Source organism: Oxyura jamaicensis, chromosome 2 (genome assembly GCF_011077185.1).
Source record: "Oxyura jamaicensis isolate SHBP4307 breed ruddy duck chromosome 2, BPBGC_Ojam_1.0, whole genome shotgun sequence".
Lineage (NCBI taxonomy): Eukaryota > Metazoa > Chordata > Aves > Anseriformes > Anatidae > Oxyura > Oxyura jamaicensis.
Genome location: NC_048894.1, coordinates 137390599 through 137410659, shown reverse-complemented (window position 1 = coordinate 137410659; position 20061 = coordinate 137390599).

Here is a 20061-nt window from a genome sequence, read left to right as displayed (position 1 = left end):
TTGAGGACCAGGTTGCTCTGAAAGCGTGACTGGATAAGGTGTGGCAGAACAAGTCATTCAATCTGCTGCTCTTTTCCCATCACCCTGTTCCCCTGTTCCCATCACCATGGTCTCGCTGGGCATGTGTGTCTTGCTACCCGGAGGATGAAAGTCAGGTGAGAAGGACACCTAAATGCTACTTATATCACATTTAAAGGTCTGACTATACAAAAACAAGAGGATGCAACACAGTTCTGGACCGTGAGGCCATACAAAGGCCGGGGTCTCCAGTTTTCAAGTGTTGCCCTTGATGGGCGTGCTGTTGATGCCAGCAGTTTTCCTGGGTAGGTACTGGTGGCACAGTGATGGGGTGTGGGCTCCAACCATTAACAGAGGCTCGAAGTGGAGTTCCAAGGCTACTTCTTCATCATCTCTGCTTCATCGTTTTCTGTACAGATATATAAAAGAATATTTTGCCTGTTACACTCTCGTGTGATTCACAGAAGCTCTCAGGTACGCTCCCTCCCTGCCTCGCACAGCCCAGGCTCAGCTCTTACTCATGCAAGGAGGAGTGCCGGTGAAAAGCGTTGTCTGTCATCTTCAGATTCCTCTTTGTATAGCTGATGGCTTAATGACTGCTGTGATAGTGCAGGTTGCTCAGAATTGCTGTTGGGGGCATTATGAGAATGCAGTGAACTTTGCAGCTTTCCTAGAAAGTAGGACAGGAGCGGAGAGGCAGCAGCGAGCAGTTCTGCAAGGCAGTAAGAGGTGTGAGACTCCTCTGCGGGGGCTCTTCCTTACTGACTCATCTGAGAGCTGTACTCCCACTTTCCACTTGAAAAGGAACCTCTACCCCTCCCGTGACTGTAGTTGTCCCTAGCAGTGTTGGCGTCACCCCTGCGCTTCTTTCTCTCCCAAGCCTGTGTGGGTGGCGCCAGCTTTGCCCGTGAAAGCACTGGGGCATGCTCAGCCCTGCTCTTTTGTTCTGGTAGCGGTCACCATTGAATGCACGCTCTCATTTGGACTGTCAGAAATGTTTCTGCCATGGCAAACAGAAGGATCGAGACTGCTGCCTAGGTGAGGTGCTCCTCCTGCCATACAGTAACTAAAAACAGCAGAGCCACTGGTTGAAAGTCTGCTTTGGAGAGCTAACAGCTGCCTTGCTATTTGTCGCCCCTTAAACCCCCGAGAGACAGCCTTTCATTACATGTGAAATAAATCAATCAAAAAATGGTGACAGGGGAACACAGATCAAAGTGCCAGATGGAAGAAAAAAAAAAAAAAAACAACATGCAAGACTCCTTGACAATGATACCAAATGTGATTTGGATGGGAGCACGCTGACTCACAGGAAGGAGCTGTTTTTCTGCTGTCCTCCGTGCAGGTGCACTGGTAGTGACAACATATTGCCACCCCAGGTGGGTGGCAGTTCTCTCAAACACCACGGGAAGGAATAAAAAGACATGGAAATAGGAATTCTTCTGCAATTACTTACCTGGGTTAGTTCAATCCTTCACCCTTCTCTCAGGTGCATTTGTTCCATTGCTTTCTTCAGGAGTGGGACAAATGCAGTCTGGTCTTGTAGCTGTGAGCCAGGCCAAGCCCCCACGTGCCATGAAGTCTGGAGCTGCCCAGGATTAATGCTTTGTGTCCTGAATGCTGACAGCGGGCACATCACTTGCAGGAAGAGCCTTGGAGTACAGCTTCACCCCATGTAAATCTGTCGTTGCTTGGAAAGTTCCTGAACGGTGCTTAGTCATGATGGATTGAACGCTGCGTGGAGATGAGAAGGTATCTCTGGAATTACAAATTCCTGCTTCTTAACCCAAGGGCTTTTGCTGGTAGACAGGATGGGCCTGCCAGGAGCTGGCAGGAGGACTCAGCCCCCCGCTCCTGCACAAACAGGACACGGCAGCAACACACCCAGCAAGATTTAACAACAGTTCACCTGAAAAAAAAATATGAGTCAACAGATCAGCATCTTGAGGACTGAAAATTCCTGTTCCCGGGACAACAGCACTAAGCGAGGCTGAAACCCGATGTTTTACTTTATTGTGGAAATGCAGTGTGGTCTGCAGCACTGGGATGAAGTTGGGCTGAGTTCAACATCACAGATAGAGCTGATTTCATCAATGGCAGCTTCACATCCATCTCAGCTGCTCCTGCTGTCACTGGTGTTGCTTCACCCTGGCAGGGGTGTCCCGGTCCTGTTCTCACAGGCTGGTGTGGTATCCTCAAAGGTGAGCCCCTTCCCGATATATCCACTGCAAGAGGTGGTGCTGCACATGAAGAACGAGATCAGGGTTGAGATATCCAGCATGAAAAATACCCAAGAACACACTGATAATTGGAGAGCTATTTCTGTCCACAAATGCTCCATGGGTGCTTATATTCTCTAAACTGTAAAAAATCAAAGGCATGATGCTGAAGAAAACCTTGCTTGTTTTAGGCACTGGAGAAATTATGCTACAACAATTAGCCTTTATACAAAGATTAATCCTTAAGCAGGGAGATTTGGATCTCTTTTAACACCGCTTGACTTTTCCACGGGAGTTCTTTTTTATTTATTTATAAGTGACTGTTCCTGCTCGCACAGAAAACTTCAGTCTCTTCATCTGCTTCCCTGGAGACTTCTGAACTTGTCATCAACCTGCTCTCCCAGCCAGAGGAACACTTCCCCACTGTGCAATGAAAATTTATCAGCTTGTCCTTCAGCGTGTCTCAACAACTCAGAGATTATTAACTCATCTTTCAAGTGATTAATACTCCTGGGTGTTTGAGAGGCATAACTCTAGTACTTGGGAGGTGCTTGGAGGCCCTGGAAAATAAGGCATGAGGGGAATGCAAAGCGTGACACTTTGGGCTGAGAGGCAGACTCGCCCTGCTCTTGCCCAAGTCCCGTACCCACCACATTTGGTTCCCATCTTGGCTGGCATCTGTAGGCCCCACAGCACTAGAGCTGCACAGCCCTTTTTAATCCCCTTCCTTTCTAAGACAGTCCAGATCTGCAGATTCTCGAGGGAGTACATCTGAGAAGAAGCCATTTCACTTAGCGCTGCCTAATTATAGCCATGTTGACAGCCAGAGTTGTAACTCCTCTGCTAAGAGATTTTTAGTATTCATCGGCAGGCTGCGCATTGGTGGCTGCAGAGTACCTGTCAGTCATGGTAATTACTAATTTGTTTTAACTTGCCTCGGAAGCATTCCTCGAATTTATGGCTGTGCTGTGAGTCGACGCAGGCCTCGTTTTTCCATCTTTGCCTTGTAAAATGACGGGGGGATGGAGTAAATGCAGCACATATAGAAAGCCATCGAGGCTCGTCCCTAAGAGAGGTGATGCGCTGAGAAAATGCCCACGTGGTCGTGCCACTGACAATGCCAGCAGCTCCGTGCTATTAAATCACCCCTGGGATTGCTCTTGTGGCACTGCCCAGGCTGCGAACACGCACACTCATAGGTACACGAATATATTTTTCCAGAGCTAGTCTGTGTGTCCTTGCACACATGGCTGAGGCAGCTAATGGGGCTGCAAGCATTCAAATGGGGCTAGGCCGAGCAGAAAAGAGATGATGCAGGATAAAGACCACATTTCATGGCTAGCCAGGCATGGGTCCAGTGCTTTTGTCCAGAAGCTCTCTTGCTGTGTCCCTAAACCGACCCTGAGAGCCTGCAGGAAGCCAAGCTGATGCAGAGCGTTGTCGTGCCCTCACTTCAGAGCCAGGATGTCCACAGCGCAGCCTTGCTGGAACGAAGGGCACCCAGCTCATTTACAGGGCAAGAGCAGCACCAACACAGCAGGTCATCCTCTGAGAAAGGGCTAATCCCGTAATGTCCTAATCATAAAGCTGGCAATAAAACACATCCCCCACCTCTCTGTCCCATAACACAAGGCAAACAGATGGTGCTTCACCCCAGGACTCTCATGGCACATCCCTACCACGGAGTCCTGCGGGACACCCCAGCCACCTCACTACCTGCGTGAAGCTCCCCAGCTTGGCCTGCAGAGCCCGTGGTGTCTGCAGCCCTGAGCCGTGTCTGGCAGCCTGGTAAACAGAGCCAAACACGTCCTAAAGATGAGCGGCCCCAGTACCATGATCCTGCCCAGGTGAAGGGGCACCAGTCCTTTGCAAGACTACCTGAGCCGTAGAGACCAGTCCAGAAGCCCAAAGCATCCAAGCCAACAAAAAATCTGAGTTTAGAAGAGGTTCAGTAACTGTGCCACATTACAGGTATGTTCACAACGATCTGGGGTAAGTATGGGAGCGGCAAGACTCTGTGTTCCCTGCAGGAGGAGGCTGCTCCAGCAGCCCCGCTCTGGTTTCTGGTGCTGTTGTTTTAACTCACAGACCTGTCACACAATCAGTTCTGCTGCTGGTCCTTGAATCCAGATAAACTCCCTTCCATCAAATAGATATTTTAATTTGGTGAACAGACTGATGTGGAAAATAAGACCTTTCCCAAGGTGAATCACTCGGTGTATACAGTATTTACTGGTTTTCCTTTTTTTTTTTTTTTTTTTTTCTTTTTCCAGAGACAGACATGTCTATTCCATCAGGAAGGTTAAACAAGAAAATGTTTAAAAATTCATTTAAGTGCAAATGCAGTCCCTAGGACTGTGGTGATTCTTTCTCCTAACTACACATTAAAGAGCAAGATGTGGATGCATTGGAGGATAAATGATAGCTTGTCCGAGGCAGGACTGACAGCTTATACTTATCCACTGCTGGTTAAATGGTCTCCAGCGCCTTCCTCAGGCTCCCTTGCCATCCATCAGCTCTCTTAAATCAGACTGTGCTTCCCTGTAAGCACGGGGTGCCTCGGTCTGTCCCACCAGCAGCTAAGCTCACGTTCCTTGGAGGTACGTGATGTCACCTTGGCTTGCCCTTCCCTCTGCTCCAGTGTTTGAGAGTTGGCTTAAGACACAGCTGAGACCTCCTCCTGTCCGTGAAGAGGAGGCTCACGAGGGATGTGAGCCTCTTCTCTCTCCTCTCCTCTCCTCTCCTCTCCTCTCCTCTCCTCTCCTCTCCTCCCTTTCCTCTCCTCTCCTTTCCTCTCCCTCCCTCTCCTCTCCTCTCCTCTCCTCTCCTCTCCTCTCCATAGACCAATGCAGCTTAAGTTTTTGCAGAGATTGATTAAATAATAATTCCAACAGATGCAAGGTAAAAAAAAAAACACAAATGATGGATTATGGCAAAGCAGAACAATTTAGTGAAAAATTAGCTCATCCGATTGGAAATAGTACATTATATGCCCTAGTGAATCCTTCAGAGCTAGAAAAATGTGCTTGAATAATGTAAATAAGGACAGCGGTTTGTACTCATCTTTCCAGGAAAATCAGTCCTGACAGCTGGTTGGATTTGCCTCTTCTGGCTATTTGTGATGGTGACTTAAAAACTCTTCCTGACTGACTGTTAAGTCAAGTAAAAAGGAAGAATAAAGCCACTTGGCTCTTACACGTTCTGTTACAGGAGCTGGCAGTGCCTGGTCCGGGCACAACGCATGGTTCCCTTGCACCAACCCCAGGCCGTGCCCCGTTCCCCAGCTTTGGCTGCCAACGCCGTCCTCTGATTTATGCTGTGCAGCACACAGTCATTAACGCGTGTGGAGGAAGTTTAAATTCCATCATAATCAGGAGTAATCAGTAACACAGGATAAGATTAGTAAGTAAAAGCTGCAGCCCCAGTGATAAAAATAGCCCGGCTGGAGCAGCGTGGAGCTGGAAGGCGGCAGAGCTCGGGGCTGCAGGAGCAGGACCCCGGAGCGCTCCCACACCTCCCACACACACATTTATAGCCTGCACAAGGTGCTACCTAACACCCCATGCCGCATGAAGCAGGGTTTCTGCGCCAGAAGAAGGATTCTTCCGTAATCTTTCTAGACCCCGCAAGGAAGGGCAGTCTGGGGAGCGAGCGCAACAAGGCTGGCGAGGCGTGGAAGATGTAGGGACCTGCAGTCCTTTCCTGTTGTTTCCAGTCCTTTCCTTGTTTCCCATGTTTTTGACACTGCTTAACTTCTCAGTTAAGCAGCTTGGCCTGCTGTTTTTCCTCTCCTGTGACCCTGGCGACAGCGAGTGAGCGTAATGCCCACGATATACTCTTATTGCCATAGTAACTCAGCCAGGATTGCACGAGTAGATGCTGAGAGGGAAAGGGCTGCCTGAGGAAGAAAGCAGCTCGCTGCTACCTGGGTGCATCGTCCCTGCCTGCACCAGATGCTTCCTTTGAAGGCAGTGGGATTCCTCTGGCACGCAGTGAGAGCAAATCGCAGCACGGGTCCAAGCCTGTGCTTGCAAGGCAGTTTTCCCAAAGGCTTCAACCATTTTGTGTCTAAATGAAAAATATCCCTCCCCTTATTAGAAGGGGCTGGTTTTCAGCCAGGCTCTGCACTCTCACTCCACTTCTCCCATTTCCATTGAAGCGAGGACGTGGGTGCCGCTCGAGCTGTCTCAAATTTCTGCATTGCATCCAAGGGGTGAGAGGGACACAGCGGAGCAGGACGAGGCTATTTTGAGAGTCACGGCCACCAGGTCACTGTGACGGCCAGGCTCAACTGTGCAAAGTTACCTCTTAAAAATCTTGGGCTGACAAAGTCCCAGCGCCCAGAAAGTGCCCACATGAACAACCCCTTTGAGCAGAGCTACTAAAATTGTGCACCAGGAGGCCAGGAGCAGACACAAAACAATCCTGCTGCCCTCCTGCAGGGCCCTCCCGAGCTTTACCAGCAGGGAGCAACAGCCAGCCCTGCTCCCATCACACCTGGCTGCGTGGCTGCGCGCACCAGGACAGGCACGGGCTGGGCGGATGAAGCTGATGATGATGATAACGCTGGGGAGGAAGATCAGCTTGGCCAAAACCTCCACCGTGGTGCTGCCTTTGTGATCAGATATTGAAGTGCAGGCAGGGAAAAGTAAGAGAAAGTTGAGAGAAATACAGCCTTTTTTTATCTGCCTTGAGCCTAAGCTGCAGGGAGGATATTTCTCATTGAAAGGGGAGTGAGTAAATTAACAAGCTGCTGCTTCTGTTAGAGTAAAAAATTAATAGCAGTGTCATAAATGTCTCTGCATATCCCAGGGGCAGCGGTGGGGAACTATCAGCATTTGACCTGCCCTGCCTCATGCATGTTTCTGGGTGGCAAGCGTGGGGCAGCACGCGGAGCATTGAAGCTCCAGGCTGACCCAGCTCCACCCGACCAAGGACGACACGAAACTTTTGACTGCAGGAAAGTTGCTGGGGGAACTCCTTTATTCCCAAGGCTGATACATAAAGTACTAAAGGAAACAGAAAATGAAGCCAGAGACAATGCCACGGCTTTGTATGCGACAAACTGGACTTAAGAAAACAGACTGGAAATAGTTTCGGGCAGAGGAAAGATGAAAATGAGAAGGAAGTAGAGATAAAAGGCAGTACAGCAGCTAGAGCGTGTGCTAAGTGAGGGAGATGCCGCAGCTAATGGCGAGATGGCAGCAGGCAAAGCGATTAGAAAGTGAACGCTGAACTGGAAGCCAGACAAAAAGTCAGAAAAGACAGGTACCGAAGTGTGTGTGATCAGCGGAAAGAGGCTGGAGAGTGAAAGAAAGTGGGAACAGAAAGGTTTTCTGAAAGGAGAAGACACGTCTGACATGTACGCTGCCAGGCTCAAAGGAAAGCAAAAGGAGGCGGCAGCGTTTCAGCCCCTCCTGCAGCAGGTGGCCTTCAGGCTCTGTCCCCAGCTGGGGATCCACCATTAAATGTGGTGAAGTGGAGTGAGACAGGCTGGGGCACGGCAGCACGGCACTGCCCTCCCAAGCACGGCACTCCCCAAGCCCGGATCAGCCCCTGGAGCCCACCACCACCAGGGAGAGTAAAGGAGGGTGAAGGGAGCTTCAGCCTTGAAGGCCAGACGTGTCACAGGGCGCAGACCCGTGCAGAGCCCACCCTGCAGCCTTAGCTGGGTACTGGCACCGTGCACCGATGTGCCCAAACTTCCCAGGTACGTGCAGAAGAAGCCCTCAGCCTTCGTCAGCTGAGCCATGAGCAGCCTGCTCGAGCTCCCCCGAGAGCCAACCTCGCATGAGCAGCAGCTCCTGATTACCCGGTAGCTAAGCTCCCAACATGAATATGCCGAATTAGTCGCATTTGCTTTTGTTTCCATTAGACAAATGTTTCTATTTGTCTCATTACACCACAACACCCACAAAGCAGCCAAATAGCTTTTGCAAGCTGCTGGTTTGTTGTTTCACGCTGGTAAGGACTAGTTATACTAGTCTTAAGGAGTCAGCCTACATCCTTTCAGCTGTTATTATCTTGTCAAAGGGGAGCACTGGGGCCAGCCTCATGCTCGCTAGCTCTTGCCCTGTCTTGTTGCAGTCACTTGGCACCATGGCTCTTTTTCTTTTTCTTTTCTTTTCTTTTTTTTTTTTTTTTTTTTTTTTTCAAGGATTCAGCTTGCATTTGCATAAGAACGTTAATGGAGCAATTTCAGAAATAAACGCCCAGCTTAACCCTGCTGTGCCCTTAGGAAAACTCTCTGCTGTGAAGGCTTTTTGGCATTTCCCTTCCCTTCCCCTGGCTTACACAGACACAGGAGGGATAGAGAGCAAGCTCCTCCTTGTGCCACAGCCTTTTGTGGCTTTGGCACGAGGAGGGACCTGCTCCCGCTGCCAGCTGCCGCCCCCCAGCACACATCTGACCCGTTTCCTCTTATCCCACCCTTCACATACACTTGCTCTTCTGCTATGAGCAGTGGAGAAAGCTCGTGCTCTGTCAAGGTTAATGAGATATTTATTTTCCATTTGATCTCTCCATTTAAAGCTTAATTACTGCCCTAGAAAGCTCTGGTACTCAGAAATCAGCATCTTTGTGTGAGAGAAGGATGGAGCCCTCAGCTGTCTGAGGGCACGAAGGGAGCACTATGTCAGTTCATGTTAGGAGGCAGCTCCCTTCTCTGTGAGTCAGTCAGCCGTGGGTATTCCTCCAGGCTTTCTGCTCCCTGCTCTCATCCTTCCCTGCTGCTCCCTGTCAAGCTTCTCTCCTCCCTCGCTCCTTGCCACCCCGCGAGGACACCTGGCTGGGACATCCTCCGCCCCCTTGGGGACGGGTTTTCATCCAGTGAAGGCACTTTCCCATCTGGCTGACGATCCCCCTCCAGAGATGCTCTCCAGCTGCCTGCACGGCATGCAGTCTGTCTGTCCCTTGGTCCAGGTGCCCACCTCTGCAGGGTGTCCCCCGGCACACAGCCGTGGACTTAAAACAAAGGGAGGAGACACAGAGAGAAGGCCCAGAAACCCAAGAGGAGCAAAACTGGTCCCTGTGCTCCTGCAGGGGCCAGGACCCCACTCTGCCACCCGGTAGTGATGTGGCCACATCATCTCTGTCCAAGCCAGGTAACGTGGCAGCGCCAAGCCCCGTGGTGCTGCACTGAGCTCATCTGAGCAAGCAGAACAAGCAGCACCACCAGGCAGCGTGCGCCCAACCTTCAGACCGCATCAGCAGAGCACGTTACGCTGTGCTGCGCTAATTAGTCGCCCAAAGAGAAACAGCATCAGCATGGCTGAGCTCACTCCGAATCAAGTCTCCCCGCGGGGACTCTGCTGCAGGCGCTGCACCAGCTCCCAGCTCTGCCCCCAGCTCCTCGTGTCACTCTTCTCCCTTGCTGAGGTTGGGCACACCAGGCAGGCACCTTCTCGTGAGCCGAGGAGAGCGGTGGGGTGGCTCGGGCTGGCAGTGCTGGGACGTGTTGGGCAGGAAGCTGGGTGCTCCTCTGGAAGCATTTCTCTCCTGGGCCATGCGATTTCTGGAGGAGGCAGGGGAAATGGGTCGCAGGGAGGTGTGAGCAGCGACTCCTCGGGTGTCAGCAGGAAATGTTTGCACTGGGACGCGTTTCTGGAGCCGGGATTGCATATGTTCTTCGAGCTTTATATAGTCATCGCTGTAAAGAGAGAAGTAGCCATATGTCTAATGCATTTTGAGATTTTAACAAATCCTTCACCAAGAAATTGCTCTGAATAATGAGGCCAGACCAATGTTTTTAGCATGACCCGTAAGTATATAAATATAAATGATCATACAATAATCCAAATACCAGGGCTCTGATTCAAGGCTCTTTCCAACATCCTCTGAAGTTAATGGGGCAGTTACAACCCATCAAATATACATAAATATTACTGTGGGCAAGATAAAACATTCCTAAATGTAGCTGCATGCCTCACGCAGTCTCGCCATGTTTAAGAGGTGAGTGTCCTTCCTCAGCCAGCGCCACAGTTGCAGTTATTCAAACGGGAAAAATACCCAACCCTCGTACTTCAGTTTGGGATAACTTCGTGGAAGCAAATCCAGAGAAAATGAATAACTCAACTTCGTGAAATTTCATTTTTAACGTTTATTTTGACATCATGTGTTGGTCGTTTAGCCCAGAATGTTGCAAAATTTACCTAAAGGTCAATACAAGAGCACGGCAGCCACTCTCTCCAGCATCACAGCAGGAGAAGGGCTTCCTGGCTCCCTGTAGCTACCTGTCGCCCTCCCAGTGCAGGGCTCCTCCCTGCTGCATGGCTGTGTTCAGTCTTACCAGAAGGCCATCAGGTTATGACACTCACATTTTCCTACTGAAAACTGCTCCACTCTTGGAAAAAAAAGCCCTCAGTTTTTAATGCTTGTCTTAACTGTACTTTGCCATGCTGTCCTGTTACCAGCATTTCCTTGAGCCATATCACTCCGAGCTTCTATCTGATAGCTGGTGTAAAACCTATGCCTTTAATGCAAAGGGAAACAAAAATCTTCCTTCTGAAGAAGGCGCTGGTGCTGCGCTCCAGCAGGGTTTGGGGCTGAGCTTCCAGCCTGTGGGCACTGTGCAGAGGGAAGCTGGCGTCTTTTCCTCCAGCAGTGCTTTTGCTGTTCACTTTGGGCTGAGAGGTAAAATTTTATTTAAAAAGAAGAAAGAGGGGGAGCTGGGATAACGCATGAGCCCTTCACCTTGGAGTAAAGGGTCAGTGGCCACAAGGCTTTGGGTACAATGTTCTGCTTGGTTTCCCAGAATAAGATAGTCATGCTCTTCGCATGTAACAAATTCATCCAAACAAAAAAGAAACACACAACAAAAACAGCAATAGGAGAGGAGTCTCTAATCTTCCCTCACAAAAGGTTAAACCACTCCAGATGTCGTCACCGCTCCGAGAGGTGCCTCTGGTTACGACAGCCCTGACGCAGGGAGGGGAAGCTCCTCTGGGAAGCGCCAGGACATGCCCAGCAGTGGCGATGCGTCATGTTTCCTGTTATCATGGGCTCTTTCCTGGCGTGCGGTGGCAGAGCAGCGCATGCCATGCCGCGGGAGCAGCCCTGCTGCTGGGGCTGCAGCCCGCGAGGCGGCGGGAGGAGGCGGGTGGCACTGCGCTGCTCCACGCTGCTCGCTGGGGTTTCAGTGAGGAAAGCAAAAGGAAAAGAGGCTGAAGAAGAGAAGCGTGCTTAGCTTTCTTGTAAAAACTTTCCCGAGGAGAAAAGGGCAAGCTATCAAGAAGGCTCCTCGTGATGTGTGCCAAGAAGATGCCCACAGGCAGCTCTGTGGCAATACAGATTGGCGCTTCGACAAACCAGCTCCCTGCCATGCCCTCCCAGCCTGTATGCTTTCTGAGCTGTTACAAATCTGGTGGGGATCAGTTAAAAAAATGAGCTTGTTCAGCTCTTCTGCCTAATGCATATTAATGTCCTGAAGGAAAGCAATATATTACTTATTCAGGAATCAGCAAGCATCCCCTCAAGCTCCAGAGAACCTTCACTGGGTCCCAGTGAGGCTTCTGGGGAAATCCCACCATAAAATGTGGGCTTCCCTCTTTAGCATCCCCCACAACCTGGGGGGCAAAACCTGGGGGGGGGGTTGCTTCCTGGCAGAACTGTGCCTCAAGTCAAAGAATCCTATATATATGCCAAGCTCCTGGTGCCCCTTTGCTGGACTCCCAGCATGTCCTGCCCCTGCTGGCATTGTCTGCTGAAGGAAAGGAAGCTCATGCCAGCACCCAGTTTCACCCTATACTGCAAAGGACTTTCAAATCACATCTGCAGGATACTGCTCTGCCCATTTTGACAGCTCTGCAATATGACTTCACTATTAGTTCCTTGGAAAAAAAGGGGGAAAAACATAAAAACAGAAGAATAATCTTCATTCCCCCACTTAGCAGGGAAATAAAGGCAATGTGAGCTCAGCACTTCTCCAGCAGCAGGGAGCCCCCAACAAAAGACCCCGTGTGCGTGTCTGCTGCCTGTGCAACCCAGCTGTGCCCCGAAGGGAAAACTGTGATCAGAGCTCGCCCCGCTGCTTTTTTCCATAAAGCTACCCCCTAACAAGCTGATGCCACCTCCTCACAAACTGACGGTGCTTCTCGCAGATCCAGCACAAGCATTGGGACCCCACCACTGGGAAATGGTGCTGCTCTCGTGCTCTCTGGGTAAAGTCTCGGTTTGTTCTGCCTTTGGAAGCCGTGAGTCTTTCCTAGTGGTGCTTTTTTACCACTACACAGCGCAGCACATTTATAGCACCACTGCATAATTAACAGTTGCTATCATTTGCTGATGACAGACATCTCCTCGTTTGTTTCTCTCATGCTGCAGTTTTGGGCTAATGCGGATATTGCCAGCAAAAGGATGAATGAAAGTTCATTGGCACCTGAGAGTTTCTTTGGATTTGGCACTCTTTGTTATAAAATAAAGAAAAAGAAACCCTCTTACCACAAAATGTTAAAACGAAGTTGAGCAGCAGAGGCAGGAGAGCCTGTTTTTCCCATGGATTTATAGTTGGATTCTCTGGCATCCAACAAGACACAAATTCCCATCAAAATGTGGGTGGGTGGGATGCAGTGCCTCTTCCGTGTGGAATCTCTGGTGTCTGAGAGCAGCCTCGGCACAACCTCCCGGCCAGGGGGAGGTTGCTCTGTGCCTCCGATGGTTAACTGCTCCTGCAGATTTTGCCTGAAATCAGCCAATGAGCCCATATTTCCTAGTGGGACAGACCAGCTGGTTGTATAATCCTCCTTTCCTTGGGAAAATGATCTAGAAGAATACACGGTAGGACCAACTGCGTGCATGCTGCTAACTGCACCCTGAGTAAGCCAGTTTGCCTCGGCCAGTCTGGTTCTGCCAACAAAATATAACAGCTAATACAGGAGACATGCCAGTGAAGCCTAGGTAACTCTGATAACATTGTGTGTGGAACAGAAAGGTTAAGATAAAGCTAATGGAAAGAATTTAAAGCCCGGCGAGATCTGAGGCTGAAGCGGAGCCCTGCGCTCAGCTGAGCTCCTCCGTGTCTGCTGGCAGGGGCTGCCCCGTGGGACAGACCGCTGGGGCCGATCGCAGGGTGCCACGCTCCTCCTGATGAGAAGGCCCTCGAAAATACAGTCATCATCTTAATTGCTGCCTCTGCCTGTTAGCAGCAGGAAAGAAATCAGAGCTACTTCTGAGCTAGTGAGATTGCACAGGCTGGGCCGACGTACTGCAGAGGCAACGCCAGCAGATGTTGAGCCAGAAATAAATTGGACTTTATAGCTTGAATAGGTGCCAGTGAGCAAACCTGATCTCCGAAACAGCAGCTAACAGACCATGAAAAGCTGGCAGGAAAATGCAGCGATCAGCTGTCGAGAGCTACGACACTTCCTGTGGATGAGGAGCTCGGGGCCGGGTACCGCATTCTTGTGCGATGTGCGAGCTGCAAATGGACAACTGCACCCCTTTTAAATTCACTTGTGGGCCCTCTGGAAAGAGTCAAACTCAGGCAACAGCATTCAGACCAGCCAGGGTGGGCTGGGCTTCTCCCAGTACTTCTGTAAGACTTAATTAAAGGGAGAGCAGAGCCAGAGAGGAGCTGAGTACAGCTGTTGTCTGACTGCTCGTCCCGCACCCGATGCTGGTGGAGCTGTTCATGTCAGCGCCAGTGAGGAATGCGGCCCGCAGCATTACATGGGATTATCTCCTTTCCAGAAGCCTGGCGAGCAAATCAAAGTTCAAAAATTTTTCGTCCCACCTTCCTTAGATGACAAGGAAGAATGTTATTCATAGCTGGCACTATCTTCCATGACACTATGTCATCCAAAGGCAGTGCTTGAAAGGCAGCAGTGGAGACTTTATCAGAGAGCAGCGACCCCAAAGGGGTCTGGGTTTAGCTTCTCCAGGTTCTGCCGTGTCTACAGTGAAGGCTTTTGTGACAGGCCGGAACTTGTTCGCTTACACCAGCCTTGCCCAGCCTGGTTTCAGCCCTTCCTTTGAAGAATATCAAATGTCTTTCATGGCTGTCGGATACTTTTCGAGGATTACGGGTGCCGTGCCGGATATCGCTGCTGCGGTCTGTCTGTCACAGAGCAGTGGAACAGCTGTTTTCCCCCTTGGGGTCTGAGTAACGGGATCTTAAGGCCTTGTCTAGAAGCCACCCGATGCTTTTGGTCAGAAGGGCCATTACTGGGCTGTGCCAGGGCCAGCAACCTTAAATACATCATGCTGTCCCCCTCATCAGAAGCAGCACAAGAGCTGATTTCTCCCTTGTGATCAAGCTGGCTCATTTCTGCACCAGTAAATCCCACTTCAAACACTTCAGGCTTCACTAACACTAGGTGAGATGCAACATGCAAGTATGCTTGTGGGTTTAATACCCTCTCGCCATCATGCCTTGATCTAACTGCTGGAAATAATAAATATTTTGCACTGGGAAAGCTGTTGGTTGAAGTGCTGACAGGCTTCCACAGCCATGACATGTCAGGGTCTCTGTGTGTCGTGCAGGCCACAGCACATCTAAGACTGCCATTGAGATGTCCCACCACGAATGGCTGAGGGCAGGGGATCCAGCATGCCTGGCAATGTGCCCTCCTCCCGTTCCTCAGAGCTATCACGTAATTCCCCTCAAATTCATGGAGAGTTGACCTAAGCCTTTTCTCTGCCCTGAGCTGAGCTAAGCATGAGGGTGGCTCCTTCCACCTCCTCCTATTTCCCAAGACAAACATTTCCACCTTCTTTACAGCCGGGTGTGGTAGAAAGCCACCTCCAGTGCTGAGCCAGCACAGCCATGCGTTCTCTCCCTTATCATCCCTGTTTGCCCGAGCACATTCCCACCCCGAGCCAGGAGAGCTGCGGGCCCTCCAGCCACGCCAAGCACAAAGGTCATTTTCCAGGCCTAATTAACGGTGTTAATAGCTGCAGTGCCCGTGAGGAGCGTGAGGCTCTGTGCCTGTGCAGGGCTTGGGGTTAGAGCTGAGAAAGAAGGGATTTGCGCTTCAGAGCAGCTACAGCAGCTCGAGCCCTTCCACCAGCCTGCCTTCCATGCACAGCTGCTTCGAGGTACTGCTGGAGCAGCACTGGAAACAGCCTTTGGCTCTTTCTCTATGGGAACTTTGCCTACGTGGGCATCTGAAGAAGGAATTTGTGAAGGTCTCCAGAACTTCTGGACCCCCCTAAATCAGTCAGTGTCTCCACCAGGACTGCTGGACACTGGTGAGACATGGACCAGCTGGCCACTCTCTGGGGCAGGGCAAGTCTGCAGTGCCTGTCACCCAAGGACCCCATATCCACGGCAGTCAGAAAGCCAAGAAAAGAATTCAATTATCCTGGTTAAACCAACTGATGAGAACCATGGGAACAGCCTGGGATCTGGCTACCTGGAATCGCAAAAAATAACTGTACATGGGAGGCCATCCTTGGTGCCAGCCTTTGTGCTAGCGTTGGTACCTGCTCTTAGCAAAGCACTGCTCAATGTTAGCTCAGGTTCTTTGGGTTATCAGAGGTGAAAAAAAGGATTTGATAATGATCTTATATATACGATGAAAAGATTTCTCACATGAAAGAACTCTTTATGGTGTCAGAGAACAACATAGAAGCAACAGGCCTGGGAGATTATTTCCCGTCTAAATTTATCTTGCTTAAAGGTGCATGTTTTAAAATAGGGAGCAGCTGAAGTGTGCACGGGTTGGGCTGTTCTGGCAGCCCTTGCTGTGAGCTTTGTGCAGCTGGAGTTATTTGTTACTGTGGCTGCCGGACACAGGGGACAGTGTCAGCAAGAAGCTGGGACAGCTGGTTTGGAGAAGGGTACGCCGGAGACGTGGGAGTAGGAAGACTTACGTGAAGGATGGCAGGGGCTGCAGTCGGTTTGGGGATGGGGAGAGTGCAGCAAGCAGGTGTTGAACTTGTATCTCTGTCTGAGCATGGATAGCATCGGGCCCTTGGTTTCTAACCTGGTCCTTTTGCACATGGCAGCACTGTAAAAAGCACTTCCCTGCTGGAACTGACATGCAAGCCTCCAGCACCAGGCATTTCCACTTCAGTTCCTTATAATTATTTAGCCAAATTGCAAGAGCAGAAATTTTCAAATCAGCTTTAAAGACCAGCAGTTAGTTTAAGATGAGTCTTTATCATTATCATTATTATTATTTTAATCAGGTACTCTAAATGAGAGCTTTAAATTGTTCTAGCCTTGTAAATACTAATATGCAAAGTCTGCACCTAATGCTATCTCATAACCAGCTCTTGCTTCTTTTCAGCTCTGGGACTGCCCTCTAAGTGTTATTCTGTCTTGCCTGACTGGAGATGTGCACTGAGGGTTTTCACAGAAGCATAATTCATCCTCCTTGGATTTCTCATGCAGTTCCTAAGCAGAAGCCAGGCTAAAGTACAAAGCGAAATAGCAGCCCTTTGCATTGCTCAGACAGGAGCCATATAGCAGGAAAAGGGATTTCTGTTCCTCCGTCCTGTGGCACTCTGGGTGTCTTAAGAGTAAACTTAAATCTACTGGGACAGGACCATGGGCTTCCTATATCCACGTGGGCTCAGCCGCTGTAATTCTGACAATCAGGAAGTATGTTCCACCCCACTGCCCTGCGAGCAATGTCTTCTACCTCTACATAGCTGCAGCCTTTTGGCATTGCTGGCTGCTTCTCACATGTATTTTCTGTTCTGCTTCTGCACCCCGTACAGCTCTGCTGCTGCACAGTGTGCACTCTGGGATCTTTTGCGGAAAGCAGTGGGATCCAGTCAACTGGTGCAAACCAAATCATTCCCCCAATTTCCCTTGTCGGGTCCCATTTATGCCCCAGTGTTTGTGAGCTAGACCTTGGTATGTTTGGAGCTCTGTCAGCAGCTGGAAGGAAACACCAGCCATCAGAGCAACCCTCACAGCCCCGTTTGTAGCAGGCTCTTTGGATGCCTGCCTTTAAGTCACACAGGGATTTCAGAGTGAGGGTAACGGGGCATCTGAAAATGAAAAGTTGAAATCCAGCAGATATTTCTCACCGATCTCTTCCTGAAGCCTCAGACTGCTGAGGCTGAGCCAGCCCTGCAGAACTGGGAAAGCCGGCAACGTGTGTGGTGCTTTTGGATGTCCAAGGCTGCTTTCCTTCCATGGGGCACATTCAGCAGCTGTGGAGCCCATTCCTGTGCGCTGAGTCCTTGTGCTCGTTCTAGGATGTGTCATTCTGGGATGTGTCCTTGGCCTCTGCTTCCCTGGCAGCACCACTTCTCATACTATTTGGCCAGCAGAAAGTGCTTCAAACGGCTTAGCAGTCCCAGAATGGCAATGAAATCTGCACGTGGATGACTGAAAGACAGATGGAGAGGCTGGCTGTGGATGAGAAGAACCGCTTCTGCAAGGTACAGCACGCAGCTACCAAAATATTTGCTGGTACAAGGGTGGAGTCTTGCAGATGGGCTGCAGAAGGAAGCAAGCAGATCTGGCAGATGTTTTAAGCCTCAATGCAGAGGCCTCTCTGAGATGTGCAACCACTCAAAAGCACAGACAGAGGGACATATTGCCCTCCTTGAGGCTAGAAACAAGTTGTGAACAAGGCTGGCATGTTTGTAAGAGGTTATAATTACAATTGCTGCACATGTTTTAATATGCATGTGGCATAGTGCAAGGATTTTTCTCATTCTTCATACATATATTTAAATATATCCTCAGAGCAGGAGTGAAATCTTGGTGTTCTTAATTTAAAATCTGCAGATAAATTGGTTTTCAAGATAAGGTGGGGACTTCAGCACGTATGAGACTCAAAAGCATGAACGGAGGGCACGTGCAAAAAAAGGAATGGATGCATGAGATTAATTTGTGTGCGTTTAAAAATAGAAACTGTACATAATGCTGTGCAAAGCTGAAATCTATTTTTAACTGTTTACATAGAACGGAAGCATATGTTCTCAAGGTCTCCAGTTCGCCTATGTGGGTTGGTCAAAAAGTTGTGACATGCTGAGAAAGGCATTTGCGCCCTGTTTTTAGCAGAAGCCACATCCAAAAACGTGAATTTAAAAGAGGAGAGACTGCAAAATGCTTACAGGCCACAAGGCAGTCCTTGCCCCACTCTCTCATATGCCTTGCCAACCTTTCAGCACCTGAATCTCCCAGCTTCTGACTGCCTCCCTCTCTGTCGTTCTGCACGAGCCTTTTCCTCAATCCCTCTCTTATTTTGTCTCTCAGAGGATGTAGGCACCTCCGTGTCACATCCTCCCGTGGACATTTTTTCCTCCTTCCAACAGAGAGGAGCGTTCACTGAAGCAACTTGTGGATCAGCATGCTGTGCACTACAAAACAGCTAGTTCTGCAGTGACATGCAGAAAGACACACACCCTCACATGCCTTAAAACGTTTCTTTCTGCAGTATGTAAGTGCGGCAATTTGGTATCATCTCATGCAAGAGCAGAGCTAAAAATTGAGCGAAACTGAAAACCAGGTATGTGGTTTAAGAACTCACTCTTGTGTGTGTGCGCCACAACAGCAATATCGGGCAAGCCCGTGAGATGCCAACAGCCCAGCTGTGGAAAAGTAGCACAGGGCAAAAAGGGGCAACAGGGGGACAGGAGGCAATGTTGTGTCAGGCAGGCGTGAACTGGACGTATGAAAGCTGAAGCAATGGTTGTGAAAAATGTTTTTACAGGGAAAAGAATGATGTATTAACACACAGAGGACAGAGGAAGTAAAAGTCCATGTGGCAGAGGAAGGGTAAGTGAGCAAAATGCCACTGCCAGGCGCCTCAGCTATGGTAAGTACTGTTACATGATGGTTTGTGTCAAGCAGTACTAACAGAGGAGGATTCCAGCCTGTCTGGTGCTCTGCCTATGTCACCCTGCTCCTGAAATTCAGCAATATTGTCACTGACCTACCATTGCACCAGCTTTGAATACCCTTCCAAAGGATATTGGCTTCAAAGTCTAAGCCTTAGGACCTTTTCCTGCAGAGCTCATCTCTTCTGGTTTGTGTTCCTGTCAGCATTGGTTTACATCCCCAAAATGCAGTGTGATCTCTATCACTTGCAGGCCCAGCGCACGTCCCCTTTCACTCATGCCGATGTGCAGACGTGCTGTGGTGGGGCACCAAATAAAATCTCTCAGTAGTTACGCACACGATACTGGCATGTGCCACACGTGAATAGCAAAGGGCAGCCCTGGGCCGCCAGCCAGCATTTGGCTGGTGAGGTGACGTTTGATCAATGTGACACCAGATCGATAGTGAGCACGCAAGAAAACAAGCAGGAAAAAGATGTGGTAAGGAACGGCAGTGGGAGGACCTGGCAGACGCCCGCAGGAGTTGATTCAGAAGGGAGATGCAGCCCCACCTGTTCTGCTGTGAGCAAACTTGCCCTGCACCGCAGCACTGCTGTACTCGACGTGGGCTTAATAACACATGTCGAAACGTCAGATGGTTCGCAGCAGGGAATTGTGCTGGGGACGCCCGTCTCTCTGAAGGGAGATAGCCCAACCTGACTTCGGCAAGAGCCAAGTGCCAGCGAGCTGCTGCTGAGCAGGACAGGGATTTTGGCCTCGTGACAGAAATCGCACCCCTGTGCGTGCCCAGGAAGTGATGGGGGCCTAGAATTCAGTGATGTGGGAAGTAAGCATGAGAGTAACTAACAGTCAGGACTGTTAAAAAATTTTCATTAACAAATAATCTTGCTGTACATCATTCCTCCCATTGTTCTTGGCTGTAGCTGTAAATAAAATAAGACTGTACTAACAGACGTGGAATTTCCTATACTTCTACCCTATACAGCTCTTACCATCATCCAGTGACTACGGCCCTTCGCACTCCGTCCTCTTCAACCTGTTGTTCACCACATTGATGCTTGGCCTTGAATTAAAACCTTATTTC